The following is an 18,913-nucleotide window of genomic DNA, read 5'->3' on the forward strand; positions in this document are numbered from 1 at the left end:
TACAGGAATGCCTGTCACAAATAAGAATATGATGAAGAAGAAGAATATGAAGAAGATGAAGAAGTAGAATATGAAGAATGTAAAAAAAAGAATAATACGAAGAAGGTGAAGAAGAAGAAGGTGAAGAAGAAGTGGATGAAAAAGATGCTGAGGATGATGAAGGAGAAAGTGTGGGAGAAGTAAAAAAGAAGGTGAAGAGCATGGAAGTAGTGAAACATAAATATCTGACAAAATATAAAAATACTTAACATAGTTAATATTTCCGTAACTCAGAACATCTTAAAAAAATAGTAATTCCTGCTATTCCATTTGATTGGGCTAAACCTCTATGCCTTTATTGTCTCCCCCACCTCCCCCAATACATTCTACATTATTCTTAGTTGTTTTCCTTCATGTAGAATTAACCTACAAGGAAAGAAAGGGTTTATTTTAATTCCGATATTTATGTCCCTTTGACTTGCATTGGTTTCCGGTATCGGCGATATCCGATACTTTTTCGGTATCGGTCCGATCCAATCCAATCCGATATTTCCCGATATCGGAAGGTATCGCTCAACACTATCCGTCACCCTAAGATGATAGAATACTGAATGCTCAATAGACTAAATAGGTGGTGTAATATGCTAGCTACTAACAATGCAATAATGATGATGAAACAATAAGACACAATTTTTATATAAGCCTGCATGAAAGGTGTCATAAGTAATTACAATCTCCTCTGGATCTTGAACATTAGAGCTAATCAGCAAATTTTAGCATATATTTTTGTTTTCAGCACCACAAAATTAGTTAAATTCAACTGTTTTTGTCCCTGAATCAATTTGGCTGTAAAGGCCCTGTCACACATAACGAGATCGCTAGCGAGATCGTTGATACGTCACGGGTTTTGTGACGCAATAGAGACATCGCTAGCGATCTCGCTACGTTTGACAGGTAGCAACGATCAGGCCCCTGCAGCGAGATCGTTGATCGTTACAAAGCTCCCTGGACCATTCCTGGGTCGTTGCACTCCCGCTGGGCAGTGTGCATCGCTGTATTTGACACCTAGCCAACGACCTCGTCCAGCGATTCAGAACTGAGACACGTAGGCGTGCATAAATTGGACTATTCCGCGCCCCTCATCCCCGATTGGCGGTCGCTACGGCGTTCTCATTTCCGGACGCGCATAAAGAAGGCAACAGAATAGCGATTCCGTCCATTGTTTCTGACCTCGTGCTTGATTGCAGATCCTACCAAAGTTCTCCGGGCTGTTAATATCTGTTCATTGGACTAGTGCTGATTTTTGCGGATCATTGCAGCGTTCTCCAGCTGTGACTCCGCTTTGAACATATCAGGCATCTTTAGTGAGGTAGGTATTGTTTGAGGTCTCAAATGCGTTTCCATTTTTTATTCTTTTCTCGCACATTTACTAATTATCTGTTATCTTTGCTTTTCAGGGAGGGAGGGCTTGGCTTCTATTTGTATATATATATGTATGCTTTTGCATGGGCAGATATTTTAGGGGTCTCGTGCACACGCACCCACACAGCACGTTTTCTGTCATGCTCACTGACAGAATGGAATATGGTTTTCCATGATATTTTTTATATACAGTTTCAATACTTGTGTTAATTGTTTTGTTGAAAGTGTTCTCATCTTTTCATGTTATGTTTGCAGTTTGCACATCATGGACGACGGGCAGTGTGCTATTGTGGTTGCTGCATTGCTGGTTGAGGAAGCTCGGTGTCAAGATGAGGCACGAGAGCTACAGAGGCGTTCCAAACGAAAGCGTCGCATGTGGACCAGAGAGTGGCTGCAGAAGAGGTCTGAATTGTCCCACATGCAACTTGTAAGAGAGCTTCAGGAGAAAAATCCTCATGATTTCCGCAACTATCTGAGGATGTCAGAGGAATCTTTTAAAGAGTTACTGGAACGAGTCACGCCACGTATTCAACGGAAGGATACAGCGATGCGTGCTGCCATTCCGGCAGATGAAAGATTGGCAGTCACACTGAGATTCCTGGCCATCGGACGCTCACTCCAAGACTTGCATTTTTCTGCAGCCATTTCAAGGCCCATGCTCAGTGTTCTAATCCCGGAGACATGTAATGCAATTTACCACAGTCTACGTAGTTACATACAGTTTCCCAACACGGAGGAGGAATGGAAAAAGATTGCCTCTGATTTTGAGCAGCTGTGGCAGTTCCCTAACTGTGGTGGGGCTTTGGACGGGAAACATGTCCGAATCACTCAGCCACCAAATAGCGGATCCTATTTTTATAATTATAAGGGCTATTTCAGCATCATCATGATGGCCCTTGTTAATGCCAATTACGAATTTATAAATGTAGATGTTGGCATGAACGGCAGGGTTTCTGATGGTGGTGTTTTAGAGCACACACTTTTTGGAGAGCGATTGGACAAATGTGACCTACACTTGCCTCCCAACTCAGAGACTACAGGTAACCTTAATTTTGCTTTTGTCAGCGATGAAGCCTTCCCACTTCATCCCAATCTTATTAAACCGTTCCCCCAAAAAAGTCTTACCCAGGAAAGAAGAATTTTCAATTATCGTTTGTCAAGGGCACTTCGTGTTGTCGAAAATGCCTTCGGTATCATGGCCAACCGCTTCAGAGTTTTTCACACGCCAATTAACATGAAGCTTACATCAATAGACTCTGTTGTTTTGGCCTGTTGCACGCTTCACAACTTTCTTCGTCGACGTGATACAATCACGTACTGTCCGCCTGGCTTCGTGGACTCTGTGGACCTAGCCAATGGGGAAGTGGAGCTTGGTGAATGGCGTTCAAACGATCCTGCAATTGCAGGCCTTCAACCAGTGGAATATGGCAGAAACACCCAGGATGCGAAGACCAGCCGCGACAACTACTGCCAGTATTTTAACGGTCCTGGTGCTTTTACTTGGCAACATCAGAACTTATAGTGGGCAACTACTGACAATTATACACTACTTTCAGTTTTGTATTGATTTGTGTAATAAACTGTGTTTAACTTTGCAAAAGATTTGTTTATCATTGTTTCAATAGTAAGGGCCCGTATACACATACGTGTACTACTTCAGGGGCGGACATAGGAATCATGGGAGCTCATAGCAGAAGTTATAATTGGGACCCCACCACAAAAAAAAAAAAAAAAGGAAATAATTGTTGGGGACACAGAAGAGCAGATCCCACAATCTTCCAGCCTTTCTTCCTTTCTGAACTCCTAGATTCCTCTTTCATAGCCCCATAAAAATGTGATGCCAACAAAAGTGTCCCCCTTAACACAGTATGATACCCTGATGGTGACTTCCTCCTTTTTAGCCTCCACATGCACAGTGTAATGACCCTAATGTATCACATGAGCGATGTATGAGGGAGGTGGAGTCGGAGTCATGGAAATTGAGGAGTCGGTTTGGCTTATCTACTCCGCAGCCCTGTATACCAGGATGGGAGAGCACACAGTATAATGCAGCCCCCCATAGGGTAAAAGGCAGCCCCAGTCCTCCAGTATTATCAGTACTGACTGATTTACAAAAATATATAAATACATACTTACCACTCCTTATTCCCCGCTGCTTCAGTCTCTGCAGTGCGTCTCTCTCATCACGACAGCAACTGGCAGCTCCACTGTCTGACACAGCGTGGTGCATCGTAGCAGCGTTGCCGCTGTTTGATTAACCGCCACCCACCGGCACTCTACTCAGTAATGGCTGCGTGTAGTGTGTTGTGCGGCTGTGCCTTGTAGTAATGCCGCAGCAGGGCCCACTCAAGCACAATTAAAGGCGTTGGCCATGTCTGAACACAGTGGCAGTGGGCGGCGTTGGCAATCAAACAGAGGAGCGTGGGGTACAGAATGGGGGAGACTGCTATGGGGTCCGCTGGCTCACGGGCCCCCTACGGCCACGGGCCCCATAGCAGTTATGTGGCCTGCCACCAATGGCAGTACGCCACTGTTGTACTCGTATGTATACATACACATCCATATACACATACATATTCAGATACATAAAAATCTACACCCATATCCACACTTATATACAGATAACCAGATATACACACACATACTCACAGACAGAGAAGTATGCATACCTATATAAAAATATAGATACATATTTCTACATAAAACCACCTAAACACCAGTGTTCCTGTGTGACCGTCACACTAGAGACACTGCTGCGTTCTACAGATGTCGCATTATCAATACAGCGTCTCTAGTCCGACACGCTAATAATTCAAGTCACAGTAGCGTTCTCTAATAAACCGCGGGTTTATTGGCGACGTTGATGCGTCGTGGGCGTGGTTACCGACGTTCATGCGTCGTGGGCGGGTCTAACGACGTAGTTGCGGCCTAGCTTATTAAGAGCATTATGGCATCCAGGGTCAGGGCATCTCCTTGGGGTGATGCTGAGGTGTGCTATCTTGTGGAGCAACTGGATGCACTTGATTATGAGTGCCATGTGCACTCTGAGCATTCAGTGCTCCATAAGCGGGCGGTGCTGCAGAGGATCGGTCGGGGCCTGGTCCAGAGATTTGGGGTGCAGCGCTCTGCTACACAAATACGGAAAAAGCTGGCGGACCTGAAATATAGGTCTGCTGACCGAATCGTCAGCATCCGGTCACGGACCCTGCCCCGCCGTGGTGAGTGGTTTTAAAATATGTTAGCACAATATATGGCAGCACATTAGTTACAACTGCAATTACCTTAGGTTTCTAATGTTATTTGTTTTCCAGCACCTGCAGCCCCAGAGCCCCCAAGGGAGTCACCTCCAGCCCTGGAGCCCCAGCAGCATTCCTCTACCAGCTCGCCAGCATCACTCCGTGATATAGGTGCAGCTTCATCTTTCGGTAATGCTTTCACATAAAATACAGTCCATACAACTTGGAAAGTATAGGGCTGTCATGTACTATTAAGTGTTGTGTCTTTCTCTAGCCGGTGGTGCCAGGGGATCTGGGTGGTCCTTAAGCTCGTCATCATCCGAGCAACCCGAAAACCGTAAGTGTTAAATACCAAACATGTACCTGATAGGCTGTGTGCCCACGATGCGTTTTTTAAGGCGTTTCTGCAGCGTTTTTGCTGCTGTGGAAACGCATTAAAAGCGCATGGTAGAAGGTCTGCCATGTTCCCCAATGATAATCCGCATGTGCTGTGCACATGCTGCCGAAATTTCCGCTGCACATTATCATTGCGGAAAAAAACGCAGCACTACCAATTATTTTGCAGAAGGGGGTTTTCTTGCGCCGCCATTGACTTGCATTATAATGCGCCAATTCCGCAATACTGCATCTGTACTTGCGTAATTAGCGCGTTCTAATGTGTGGATGGTACCCGGTTGTGGTGCATCGTGGGCACATAGCCTTAATTTGATGAATGTACAGAATTATTGGACTTAAGTTTAACTATTACCTCCGTAGAAATCCCAACACTACAAGATCTCCTGGCGTCACAACGGAGACTGAGTGAAGAGCACGGAGTGATGCTGGTAAGATTTGTGGCAGCCCATGACCGTCACGGCAGCCAATAAATTCTTTTTTGTTATGTAGTTGATATTATTTGGTTGGTTATATTTTTTATATTTTTATAAAAAAAAGTTAGTTTATTTCCACTATTGTCTACACTTTGTTACATCTAATCCTATCCTGTGAGATACTGCCTGAAGAGTTGTGTATCTAATCCTATCCTGTGTGATACTGCCTAAAGAGTTGTGTATCTAATCCTATCCTGTGTGATACTGCCTGACGGGTTGTGTATCTAATCCTATCCTGTGTGATACTGCCTGACGGGTTGTGTATCTAATCCTATCCTGTGTGATACTGCCTAAAGAGTTGTGTATCTAATCCTATCCTGTGTGATACTGCCTGACGGGTTGTGTATCTAATCCTATCCTGTGTGATACTGCCTGATGGGTTTTGTATCTAATCCTATCCTGTGTGATACTGCCTAAAGAGTTGTGTATCTAATCCTATCCTGTGTGATACTGCCTAACAAGCAGTGCAGGGGCAGTAAAGCCCACTCCAAAGTCGGCTTTCACACCCTCCTGCTTATTGATGTTATCAGCTGAAGTTGTGTAGGGGCAGGAAAGCCGTCTGAAGTCGGCTTTCATTGCCGCCTACTTATTGATGTTATCAGCTGAAGTTGTGTGGGGGCAGGAAAGCCGTCTGAAGTCGGGTTTAATAGCCGCCTGCTAATTGATGTTATCAGCTGAAGTTGTGTGGGGGCAGAAAAACTGTCTGAAGTCGGCTTTCATTGCAGCCTACTTATTGATGTTATCAGCTGAAGTTGTGTGGGGGCAGGAAAGCCGTCTGAAGTCGGCTTTAATAGCCGCCTGCAAATTAATGTTATCAGCTGAAGTTGTGTGGGGGCAGGAAAGCCGTCTGAAGTCGGCTTTAATAGCTGTCTACTAATTGATGTTATCAGCTGAACTAGTGTAGGGGCAGGAAAGCCGTCTGAAGTCGGCTTTCATTGCCGCCTACTTATTGATATTATCAGCTGAAGTTGTGTGGGGGCAGGAAAGCCGTCTGAAGTCGGCTTTCACAGATGCCAGCTAATTCAAGAAGAAGAGAGAAGAGGAAAGAATAGGAACATAGTATGAAAACTATAAGGAAGACCTAACATGTTGATCCAGAGGAAGGCAAAAAAAAACCATGCTCCGTTTTGGGGAAAAAAATTCCTTCCTGACTCCACATACGGCAATCAGACTAGTTCCCTGGATCAACGCCCTATCAAGAATCTAGTATATACAACCTATAATCTGAGTCAGACTCATTGTGCATGGTATGGCAGATCATTGCCATACCGTGCACCATGACTATGACCCCAAAGACTAAAAGAAGGGAAGTAGGAAGAGGAGGGGAAGAAGACCAGCTGTGAAGAAGACCAGAGGACACAGGGAGAAGACAGAAGACAGGTGATAAAGCCTGGAGCCGGAAGAGGAGAAGGGGAGGAGGTGATCACCAGCGGAGAGCAGGGATGGGAATAGAGGGTAGAGAATGGAGGGGAGGGAACGAAGATTGGGAAGGGAACGGAGATTGGGAAGGGATCGGAGGGCAGTGGTGAGGGGTCCCACCCTCGGGAAGAGGTAAAGCAGAAAATAAGGCAACAAAAAAACATTTTTATTTCAATCAGGGTGAGATCAGAGGGCAGGGGTAAAGATAAATAAGAGGACAATAATCCTTTTTTTTATAAACAAACAAAAATGTGAACAATTTTAACAATTTAAATAAGTATTAAATTAACAATATTTACAAAATGATAAAAAAAAATTGAAATGAAACATCACTACAGTTCTTCATATCGATTACCTGTATTTGTGTATCCGTGCCTGGGGGAAACAAAAGAATCAGGACACATGGGATACTGTGGGGGGGGGGGGGGGGGGCAAGGCTTTGTGGATGCCGGATCCTCTGCACTGGTGTGCTGCGAAGTGGGTCCGGCATATGGGTCCAAGAATGTTGTTGAAAATGGCCAGGGTCAATCAGAGTATGTACAGTAGACGTTTCATTAAGTTCACCGGCTGCCGCTTTATTTAAAGTCTCAAACATGACCCTTTCTGCGTGCGTCCTCTGTCGGTCATCCAGCCTCTGTAGTCTCTCGCCAGCATATGTTGCAAAGCTGTCCCGCTTGGCCTGGGTCTGCAGAAGTAGAATCTTGTTCGCCAGAGATACTAGATCTGGCGATGGCGGCAAGCTGGCATTTCTTTTCCTTGATTTTCTTTGTCGCCGAGGCACAAGGTCTTCACTTGTAGAGGCCATAGGGTCTTCATTCACCGATGCCATAGGTTCCTCATTCCTTGACATAACACTCGCCTCCTCCATACCACGTTCCGTAGCCGAGATGTCGTCATCTTGCCGATGGTGCTGTGGGAACACAAAATTAAAGTTAAGATTTGGTTACAACATCCAGCAGGTATTTTATGACCAGCATGGGTACACGTGCACTAAAAAACAAATATGAGGGGCGGCTAAGCTATGGCATGTACATTGAAAGTATAAATGCTATTTACAGGGAAGCAAAGAAGGTACTTACATCTTCAACAGGGGAGTCAGTCCGTATGTCGGGGTCTTCTTCCGGGGTCGGCCGCATCGTACACGCCATTCGCCGAGGTAGCTCCTGGTCACGGGTGAAGGCAAGCAAGTCATAATACCATAATGTCGGCACATAAACCTCATCTGTGCCGGTACCTGACTTCTTTGATTTCTCCACCCGGTTGAGTTCTTTCTTATATACGGTGCGTAGACCCTGGATCTTTCTCTTCACCAGCTCTTCATCCACCTTCTCGTTGGGGCCATGCCTTTTAAAGAGGGAAATCAATTGCTGTTAGGCCTCCCTCTTTTTCTCTCTATTGCAGTAGTCTGAAGATTTTATTTGCCAAAGGCACGGCAGGGAGCGGTAGAGGTCAATCATTTCCCTCACAAACTCTTCACTTTTGAAAGCCATCTGAAAAGGATAGCAATACAGTGAGCATACATGAAACATTTTAAAACATAATAAAAAGTACTACACACCATTTGCTGACTAAAAATGGCCTCCAATGTATAAGCAAATGTATACTTGTTAGGTGTGACAAAAATCCACTAAAATAACTTACCGTGTAACAAAGCAATACAGTGCCTGAAGAACCCAAAAGTCAATGTTCAGTCACAGCTGAAGAAAATCCACAAATGAATGGAATCACAGCAGTAGAACGCAACTAGGATCCAAAAATCAGGACGCTGACAAGGCTTCAACAAATCCCAGATGGACGAAACTTGCCCGGAGAACACTGCTACGATCCGAAAGCAGAGCGCAGATAGGAACAAAGGAGCAGAATTGCCCCAGCATCGCCTTTTTAAAAAAACCCGGCCGCCAATCAGAACGCAGTAGCGTCCACCAATCGGAGATGTGTGGGCGCGGAAAGGTAATTTTATGCACGCCTTTCTGACACAGTACAGTCCCTCAAAGTGTGGATCGTTGAGTGTGGATCGTTGAAATAGCTGCTGTGTGACAGCGTCCCAGCGACCAACGAGATCGTTAGTTAGATCGCTGGGGCGGCCGAAATCGTTGGCAAGTTATACATGTTTGACGGCTCCCGAACGATCTCTCCAGCGATCTCAAAACTGTGACGTAGTAACGATCTCGCTAGCGATCTCGTTATGTGTGACAGGGCCTTAAGACAGTGTTATCTGTCATCAGATTTACAATATTATCTGGCTTCTGTGAGATTGGATTATTTAACAGACATATGGAAATAGTAGATAATGTAGATATATCTTAGTGCTGTAAGACTATTTGACAGCTTTGTTATGCTAAAGTATAAAGTAGAGATATTCTTTTAATAATCTTTAAAACATAAAAAAAAACTACATTTTAAAGCATACTTATATATAAAGTAGAGATATTCTTTTAATAATCTTTAAAACATAAAAAAAAACTACATTTTAAAGCATACTTATAAGAGATGAGTGGATCTTTTGAACATGAATTTGCCAAAATTTCCCCAAAATTAGATTTGTGGTGAATAAATTTGGAATATGGAAATAAAGCCATGATGCAAATAAAGTGCATAAAGAAAGAAAAAAAGAAACGATAAATATCAAAAAGACATGGTGCATAGTACAAAAAATATATAAAAGATATATAAAAAGGTGATGAATGCACATCCCTCAAATAGGAACTGCCCATGAATTTGAACAATTTGAGAGCGAGCTCATGACCTTAAGCTTCCCCATAATGTTGGCAGCTATCACATCACATAGTCTAGCACTTCCAATCATGTGAGACTATCACAGGGACTACGATGAGGGTCGGCCAAGGATTTTATAGCTAAGGGAAAGGAGGTCAGAGCACACAGCTCATGACACAAAGGGATCAAAATAGACCTAAATCTAATTATAGTGTGCCACTGTGCATTAAAAATGTGAGTGGTAATCTCATTTTGTGAATAATATTTCAGCCATTATTCATTAAAAATGTGAGTGATAATTAGAGGTGAGCGGTGTTCGACTAGAACTGTTCGCCGATCTCAAATTTGAGCTGTTTTGGGCAGTGTTTGAGTCGTTCAACGAACGCAAATGATTTGCAAAAAATTTGGCTGTTCGAGGTTATGTTCGATAACTGTTCGTGCACCAAAAGCGTAACTGGATTTTTTCACATCATGCAGGGATTGTCTGCCACTCACTGTAATGCCACAGCCATGGTGGTTGTGGCATTACAGTGGTTGCCCAAATCGATGGGAACAGTGCTCACAGTAAAATGTGAAAAGCGGCAATTCAGCAGCGGCATACACCGGTACCCGACAATTTAGAACAGAAAGAATTAGATAGATAGAAACATGTCAGTGACATATATAAGAAGTACAGTGACGGTGTTGGTTACTGTACTTGTCATTTAGTGTTAAAGGATTTATTAAAAAAAAATAATAGTGTTTTCATGCACCTTCTATTTAAAAAAGCCGGCCGGCAATTCAGCATCGGTACCCGACAATTTAGAGCAGAAAGAATAGAGCATCACACATAGATTAGATAGATAGAAACATGTCAGTCACGTATATAATAAGTACAGTGATAGTGTTGATTACTGTACTTGTCATTTAGTGTTAAAATAAAAGATTTATTTAAAAAAAAATTGGCGTGGGGTTCTCCATAATTTTAGTCTATAGCGGAACACGTCACTGACAGAGTGGGAGAATTCTCCTGCGCTGTCAGTGACGTGCATGAGGTGAGCTGAGTTCATTGGACATGAACTTGGCTCATCTGGATGCCATCACAGCGACACACTGAGGAGCGCAAGCATGCCTGCGCTTCTCAGTGTCTGCGGCATGGCAAGCTGGATGGCAGCTTTCTGCTGTGATCTAGCCTGTCATGTCAATGTAGCAGAGGTGAAGCTGTCCTGGGAACCATGGAAAGGCAAGGATGAGGTTGGTTTATTATTTTACTTTTATTGCAGAAGACTTTGGCTTCAGCTGGAATGGGCGTGACGGTAAGTATGGTTTAATTTAGAACATTAAAGAATTGTGTGTTTATTTCAATTAAAGGACTTTATTCTGGGTGTTGTGTTTTTCTAAATACTTTACTAGAAATTCATGGCGGTCATGTCTAATATTGGCGTGACCTCATGAATTTCGGGCTTAGGGCCAGCTGATAATACCAAGCTGGGCCTAACCCCTTTATTACCCAGTGAGCCACCGCACCAGGGCCCTGGATGAGTTGGGTACACTGCGAGAAGATGGCGCTTCTATGAACGCGCCATTTTCTGGGGTGGCTGCGGACTGCAATTTGCTGCTGGGGGGGGGCAGAAAGTTTCGGCCTCCCTGCGCTGCGGATTCCAGCCCCCAGCTGCTTAGTTGTACCTGGCTGGACACAAAAATAGGGCGAAGCCCCACGTCAATTTTTTTTTTTAATTATTTCATGAAATTCATAAAATAATTAAAAAAAGGGCTTCCCTGTATATTTGTTTCCAGCCAGGTAAAAATAGGCATCTGGGCGTTGGGGGCAGTTGGTTCCTGCCTGCTGTACCTGGCTGTACACAAAAATAGGGCGAAGCCCCACATCAATTTTTTTTAATTATTTCATGAAATTCATGAAATAATTAAAAAAAGGACTTCCCTGTATTTTTTTTTCAGCCAGGTACAAATAAGCATCTGGGGATTGGGGGCAGCCCATTCCTGCCTGCTGTACCTGGCTGGACACAAAAATATGGTGAAGGCCACATCAAATTTTTGGTGAAAAATTCATTAAAAAAAAAAAAAAAACACATTTAGGGACTGCATCTTTATTAACCCCTCCACTTGAGGGGTTAATAAAGATGCAGTCCCTAAATTATTATTTTTTTTTATTACTTTTTAATTAATTTTTCCCAAAAATTTTGACGTGGGCTTCGCCATATTTTTGTATGCCAGCCAGGTGCAGCATCCTGGAACGGGTTGCCCCCAACCACCAGCTGCCTATTTGTACCTGGACGGACACAACAATATAGGGAAGCCCTTTTTTCTTTATTATTTCATGAATTTCATGAAATAATTAAAAAAAAAAATTAGTGGGGCTTTGCCTTATTTTTGTGTCCAGCCAGGTACAACTAGGCAGCTAAGGGCTGTAATCCGCAGCGCAGGGAGGCCCAAGCTTTCTGCCCCCCCCCCCCCCGCTGCAAATTGCAGTCCGCAGCCACCCCAGAAAATGGCGCTTTCATAGAAGCGCCACCTTCTGGCGCTGTACCCAATTCATCCAGGGCCCTGGTGCGGTGGCTCACTGGGTAATAAAGGGGTTAGGGCCAGCTTGGTATTATTAGCTGGCCCTAAGCCCGAAATTCATGGGGTCACGCCAATATTAGACATGACCGCCATGAATTTCTAGTAAAGTATTTAAAAAAAACACAACACCCAGAATAAATTCCTTTAATTGAAATAAACACACAATTCTTTAAAGTTCTAAATTAAATCATACTTACCGTCACGCCCATTCCAGCTGAAGCCAATGTCTTCTGCAATAAAAGTAAAATAATAAACCAACCTCATCCTTACCTTTCCATGGTTCCCAGGACAGGATCACCTCTGCTACATTGACATGACAGGATGGATCGCAGCAGAAAGCTGCCATCCAGCTTGCCATGCCGCAGACACTGAGAAGCGCAGGCATGCTTGCGCTCCTCAGTGTCTCGCTCTGACGGCATCCAGATGAGCCGAGCTCATCTCCAATGAACTCAGCTCACCTCATCCACGTCACTGACAGTGTGGAAGAATTCTCCTGCGCTCACCGCAGGACATGAACTCAGCTTTCGGCTGCAATCCAGCATGTCATGTGAATGTAGCAGAGCAGGAGCCACCCTGGGTACCATGGAAAGGTAAGGATGAGGTTCGTTTATTATTTTACTTTTATTGCAGGAGATCGTTGGCTTCAGCTGGAATGGGCATGACGGTAAGTATGGTTTAATTTAGAACATTAAAGAATTGTGTGTTTATTCCAATTAAAGAACTTTATTCTGGGTGTTTGTGCTTATTTTAACTTTGACTATGGGGTTAGTAATGGGGGTGTCTTATAGATGCCTCTGCATTACTAACCTGGGCTTGATGTCAGCTGGCATTATAAGCTGACATCAACCCCAACCCTATCACCCCACTGCCACCGCTACAGGGCAGTGGGAAGAGCGAGGCTAAGTGCCAGAATTGGCACATCCTATGGATGCGCCATTTCTGGGGCGGCTGAGGGCTGATGTTTCTAGCCTGGGAGGGGGCCAATATTCATGGCACCCTTCCTGGGCTATTAATATCAGCCCCCAGCTGTCTGCCTAGCCTTTGCTAGCTATTAAAATAGGGGGGACCCCACATCATTTATTTTTAGGATCCCCCATTTTAATAGCTAGTAAAGGCTAGGTATTCAGCTGGGGGCTGATATTAGTAGCCTGGGAAGCTCTGTGGGTATTACCCCCTTCCCAGGCCTCAAACATCGGCCCCAGCTGTCTGCTTAACCTCCGCTAGAGACTAAAATTACGGGGAACCCCACGCCAATTTTATTTTAATAAATCCTTTATTTTAACACTAAATGACAAGTACAGTAATCAACACTATCACTGTACTTATTATATAAGAGACTGACATGTTTCTATCTATCTAATCTGTGTGTGATGCTCTATTCTTTCTGTTCTAAATTGTTGGGTACCGATGCTGAATTGCCTTCTGGCTTTTTTAAAGGGAGTGTCTTCTGAGCAGTTTGTCAGCTTTTGGACACATTTGAAGGTGTTTTCTGTGTTTTTATTTGCCTGCCATTGGTTTTAACGTTGCTCGACAGTGTTCGACAGTATTCTAAGGTGTTCAACGAACAGTTCCACGAACATCCCAGTGTACGACGAACCCAACCGAACCCGAACACTACGGGGGTGGCTCAACACTATTGGTAATCTCAGTTAGCAAATAATATTTCAAAGATTTAAGTGTCAGGGAGGTGCTTTACCTTCATAGTCAGTGTTATTGTGATTTGATTGATTTGTGATATACTGCACTATCAGCTCCTTAAGAGAATTTTTTATTATTTTTCGCAAACTGTAAAAAAGGCAGGACAGTTTAATGCAGATCTGTCTTAATTTTTCTTCTAACCAAGGCTTGTGTTTCTCATAAAGTATGCTCTATGACTTGAGAAATATACACGGCAATATTTTCTTAAAGTTAAAAAAAAAAATCTCCCCATTCCAGAAATGTAAACACAACTGTCTACCTCATACGGTGTGCATGTTGTAGAAAAAAATATATTTTTCTTAACGCATTTCGTTGTTGTGATATTCAGTTATTAGACTCGTACATGCCATCTGAATGCCACTGTTAGTTACCACTGATTTCCATCCGTTTTCCCCTAATCAGAAAGATTGAAGTGACTTAGACATTAATAAGTTTATATTTATGTTAAATATATTAAAGGGGGTTCAATACAGTCCTAGGAGAACTCAATGTTTTAAACATCTTTTCCAGCCACTTAAATGCTTTTTAGTATTGAGACTCGCATGAGAATTGAACCTTTTGGGAAAATTCTGAGACGCTGGCGAATTCACATTTCAAAAGATCTGCTCATCTCTTGTCAGCAGGCTACTAATACACTACATAACTTGTACGCTGTATATTCATGATGATATTATTGGTCTTACAAAACATAGACAACCAAATCATGTATTATTTTTATGTATTGACACCTGCATGTATTACAAGTATGTTTGACATTGAAGCTTGCCTGTGTTTTATTCCTGCTATTAAAACAGCAAAATAATATGATTTGTAGTATATATAAGTATTGCATTTGGTACTTTTCCTGTAAACATAATAATATTTTAAAATATGTCGCAATTATATTTTCTTTATAAAATTTTGACACTTTATGGAAAGATACCTGACTTTATGGAAAAAAAAGTTAAATGCTCAGGTCTAAGACACCATTATTTTTCTTTAGAGGCCATTTCAAATGAATTGGACCCTGGTGGTTAGGAATAATTTACCAGCCAGTCACCGATAACTTCATCAGAATTCTTCCCTGAGGAAACATAAGATGTTAGACTGCTGAGTACAAACCCTGATGCTACATTGTTAAGTGGATGAAAGTGGTGGAATTAGATGAAAGTATTTTCAAACATCATTTAGTCCTTGCTGCTCTGCAACAAGAATCCCTGTTGTGCTCAGTGTGTTTGCTTGTGAAGATAGAGGATACATATTTACAGAGTTACCTGCTCAATCATGTAACAGTGCAATTGTCTGCATTTAAATGTGAGTAAAAACAGTCATCAACAATAGCTTTTAGGCATATAAAGGCTTGGAATAATAGCAAGAATCATGATAGATTTTAACCTCCTGCCTTTCATGGTAGGGAAGGTACAGAAAAAAAATGATCTTGACGGATGTGCATATGTATTTCTATGAATATAATAATTCAAAAGAAAATTGAAAGTATTTAGCAAGAAGTAATGGACATCTGAAGGAGAATTTGTTCAGGCGTAGCTTTTGTGATTATTACCATAAACTTAATGCTCTTCATTATTAGTCTGGAGGAGGCTAAATGAACACATGTGCTAAAGCTTTTAAGTTTTAAGTCACAGACAAAATACAAAGAGACAAAAAATGCAAAGACAAGGAAAAAAACTTGTTAGTTTAGTAACCACATGTAGTAAACATATAACATTGACATTAAATTACGTTTTATTAAAGGGAAACTTGCATGTCTGGAAATGATATTTACCTTTAGAGATAAGGTTAATCTGCAGATAAAGAGTATTAAAATCATGCCTGCCTTTCAAGAGCCATGGGTACAGAGAGAAAATGAATTTATATCCTCCATTTAGCTGATCGTTTTCAGTCATAGGGGCATGCATGGACCGGTTACAGTCAGCATTCACTATGCTGTGTGGTGTGGCTGTCATCATGCCTCAGAACTTTAATTGACAGCCTGCTCAGCGCACATATACTACATACACTGTCAATAGCAGGTTGTCAATTACAGTTATGCGGAGTGGTTACAGCCATTCTCACAGTATAGTGACTGTAATCACTCTGTGTACGCCACTATGACTGAAAGGGATCGGCTACAGGCATGATAAAAGTTCAATTTCGTCTGGTAGCTGTTCTTCTAGTATGGTAGGCAGATAGGATAATAATGATATTTATCTGCATTTCAACCATATATCTGCAGATAAATAGGGTTTCTTGAAAAGACAGGTACCCTCTACTAATTCTTGAAGTAAAATCGGGAACACAAAACATGAAATCAGATACTGTATCTATAAAATAGGGTATGTATACAGTATATAATCAAAGGGGATCAAATGTCAGTCATTAATGCAACAGTTAATAGGTACATTTACTGTAAGTATTTATATATATATATATGTATATATATAGTATGTAAATACAGGGTGGTCCAAAAGTAGGTGGACAGAAAGTGTAATAAGGTTATAAAGGGGGAGATTTATCAAGCAAAATCCAGTAATTTTAGATAACATTATGTGGAGTGATGAAGCTTCTTTCAAATTATCTGGCCATATTAACAGATATAATTGTATTTACTGGTATAATGAGAACATGCATTTAACATTAGAGCAACAACTAAATGAGCCTAGTGTCAATGTTTGGGGTGGTATTTCAAGTTTTGGTGTTTTAGGACCAATATTTTTTGATGGAACAGTCACAGGAGATAAGTATCTCGAAATTCTAATGAATCAAGTTGTTCCAGTTACAGCAACATCCTAATTCAAATGACCTTTATTTCCAACAAGATGGGGCCCCTCCACATTATTCAAGAGTAGTCCGCGAGTATCTTGATGAAACATTTCCTAATAAATGGATTGGCCAAAGAGGCCCACTTGATTTGCCGGCATGTTCACCAGACCCCAATGGATTTTTTCTTTTGGGGAGTACTGAAGGACAAAGTTTATAGTCGAAAAACAAAAAGTGTCAGTGATTTGAAAAATTACATAAGAGATGCATTTCAAGAAATTAATACCCAAAGAGACCTGTGCAAAAAAGTTTGCCGAAGCATAAGAGGCAGACTTCAAAGCTGTGCAAATTGTAATAGAAAACAGTTTGAGCACCTGCGTTGATAAAATTTAAGGGCTTTTGTATTATTGTTCAGAATAAAATTTAACTGTCAATGTTATGCTTGTGTTAGTAAATACAATTTTATATATATAAATCAAAATAAATGTTTTTGTTTTCTGGCCACCTACTTTTGGACCACCCTGTATATATGCACTGATCAAAAAAATAAAGGGAACACTTAAAAAACACAATGTAACTCCAAGTCAGTAACACTTCTGTGAAATGGAACAGACAACTGGTAGAAATGATAGGCAATTAGCAAGATACCCCCTATAAAGGAGTGGTTCTGCAGGTGGTGACCACACACCATTTCTCTGTTCTCATCTTTTTGGCTGTTGTTTTGGTCACTTTTTCATTTTGCCATTGCTCTCACCCCTAGAGGTACAGTAGCATGAAGCGGTGTCTACAGTACAACCCACAGAAGTTGCTCAGGTAGTGCAGTTCATCCAGGATGGCACATCAGTGCGAGCTGTGGCAAGAAGGGCAGCTGTGTTTGTCAGCACAGTGTCCAGAGCATGGAGCAGATACCAGGAGATGTGGAGGAAGCCATAGAAGGGCAACAACCCAGTAGCAGGACCGTTACCTTCACCTTTGTGCAAGTAGAAACAGGAGGAGCACGGCCAGAGCCCTGCAAAATGACCTCCAGCAGGCCACAAATGTGCATGTTTCTGCACAAACGGTTAGAAACCGACTCCATGAGGGTGGTATGAGGGCCCGACATCCACAGATGGGGGTTGTGCTCACAGCTCAACACCATGCAGAACACCAGGATTGGCAAAGTCGCCACTGGCACCCTGTGCTCTTCACAGATGAAAGCAGGTTCACACTGCGCACATGTGACAGACGTGACAGAGTCTGATGACACTGTGGAGAGCAATCTGCTGCCTGCAACATCCTTCAGCATGACCGGTTTGGCAGTGGGTTAATAATGGTGTGGGGTGGCATTTCTTTGGAGGGCCGCACAGCCCTACATGTGCTCGCCAGACGTAGCCTGACTGCCATTAGGTACCGAGATTAGATCCTCAGACCCCTTGTGAGACCATATGCTGGTGCGGTTGGCATTGGGTGTTAGAAACCTCCTGTTTGTTTTCTCCATCTTGTGTTTTGCCGTCACATGACCATCTGCCTTTTTATTCTAGCTCCGCCCTTTTGGCTGTGCTGGACTTCAGTGTTTGACTGTTTCTCTTGCCAGGTGCTTCTGTGCCTTTCTCTGTCAGTTCGCTTGGTCCTTCTGGGACCTCTAGTACCTTTTTGTCAGTTTGTCTTTTTGTGTTCTGCAACTACTTTCTGTTTAGGAGGTGTCCCATTTTTGTCCCAGTCCTTAGTTCTTTTAGGGACCCCTCCCTTATGCTATAGGTCTTCGTTCAGACTAGCCGAGGACTAAGGCGGGTCTGTTTGCTAGAAACAGGCAGCCCGCTACATCGCAGGGATTCAGCTTAGTCTTACTGTAGGGACAGCCTTCCAGTATCTTTCCTTAGTTCATGTTGCAGATTATAACAGTAAGTCCAGCCCAAAAAACTAAAAGGAAAGAAATTCGGGGATCAGTATGGTTTCCATCCAGGATTTGGCTCAACGCCTGCAGGGATTGTCTCTGGAGGAGGCCGAACTTCAGCAACATGTGAGTAGCTGTTCAGGAGCGCATTTTGTCGAACCCAAGGTAGGACTGCCTGATGATTTTTATGGTAAACAGCAATATTTTTTTTCCTTTAAAAATGCTTGTTTGTTTTATTTTTGTTTGAGACCCAGGTCATCTGGGAATGAATCACAGCGCATTGGTTTTATTATGTCACTTTTGCGCAATGAACCACAGGGGTGGGCCTTTTCTCTCCAACCTAATGATCCGTATTTACGGTCTGTTGAAGAATTTTTTTCTGCTATGGGGCTATTATATAATGA

Source organism: Phyllobates terribilis, unplaced genomic scaffold (genome assembly GCF_046119375.1).
Source record: "Phyllobates terribilis strain yellow unplaced genomic scaffold, ASM4611937v1 Scaffold_11__3_contigs__length_659146591, whole genome shotgun sequence".
NCBI lineage: Eukaryota > Metazoa > Chordata > Amphibia > Anura > Dendrobatidae > Phyllobates > Phyllobates terribilis.